This window comes from Nanorana parkeri, unplaced genomic scaffold (genome assembly GCF_000935625.1).
Source record: "Nanorana parkeri isolate BGI_ZX_2015 unplaced genomic scaffold, ASM93562v1 scaffold2594, whole genome shotgun sequence".
NCBI lineage: Eukaryota > Metazoa > Chordata > Amphibia > Anura > Dicroglossidae > Nanorana > Nanorana parkeri.
In genome coordinates this window covers 129169-130323 of record NW_017308862.1, presented here as the reverse complement: position 1 = coordinate 130323, position 1155 = coordinate 129169, and positions in this window count along the sequence as shown.

Genomic DNA, 1155 nt, shown 5'->3' with positions numbered 1-1155 from the left:
AGAGAGTATTGCTGGGAGTTGTAGTTCTCTATATCCATTACTATTCTGCTTTCTTTAGAGAGTATTTACTGGGAGTTGTAGTCCCCTATAGCCGTTACTATTCTCCATTTCTTTAGAGAGTATTTACTGGGAGTTGGAGTTCTCTTGCTACCTTTCATTTTTATCGCTTGCATTTTGTCACATTATGGGCCTGAGTGGGGCCTCATTTTTAAGTTTCTCCTCACAAAGTCTAGAGCTGCCATTGCCAGTAGGGGTCTATTAGCCCCAAATGAATGATACCGCGGCTAAGAATTAGAACCTCTGTCAGGTTTGTATTGCTGCTCTGTACCTCCTGGAAGTGTTTTCCCTCTATAATTGTTTTGGTGACATTATAAGCACATTTTACTGCTCTCAGTGGAACAGGAATTGGGGTGAAATCATCTGTCTAAAGGTGCCCACACACCTGCCGATTATCGTACGATAGTTGTGTGTGATCCCACGATCGTTCGATAATCGGCAGGTGTATCGAAGGCGTGCGACCGTTTCTACTGTGCGATCGCACGTCTTTTGTCTCCCGAGCAGGCTCGGAAACCCGCCGAGAATCGTACTATTGTCGTGCGATGGTTGTAAAGTGTATGGCCAGCTTAAGAAGGGATTTCCACTCATTTAATAGACAGATTTTCATATCTTCCTGTTGTGTCTCTGGGAAGAGAAGAAGATCTCACCAACAGCACATTACACTTAGGAGAACTATGGGGTTAAGGCTTTTCCCCATAGTTCTCCTTAGGGTAACGGGAGGACACAAACCTCCCGTCACCCTAAGCTCAGTATACCGCAAGCTGTAGCTTGCGGTATACTGAGACGCCGCAGCTGAAGCGGATCCCGACAATTATGTCTGGATCCGCCCAGCTGCGTGACTGACAGCTGGCTCTGCCTATCTAAAGGCAGAGCCAGCTGTACCTGCCCCCTCCCCCGTCCGTTCCGCCAGTCAGCGCTGGAGAATCGGAGCGGGGAGGGGGGAATGCAGCCGTGACAGGATCGAGAGGTGAGCGAACGCCGGTATGTGTTCCCTCACCTCCCGATCTACTGAGCCGACCTGTGACAGTCTCATTGTCACAGGTCGGCTAGAACTATGAGGTGAGTGAAAAGCACTCACCTCATAGTTCTCCTTTAACT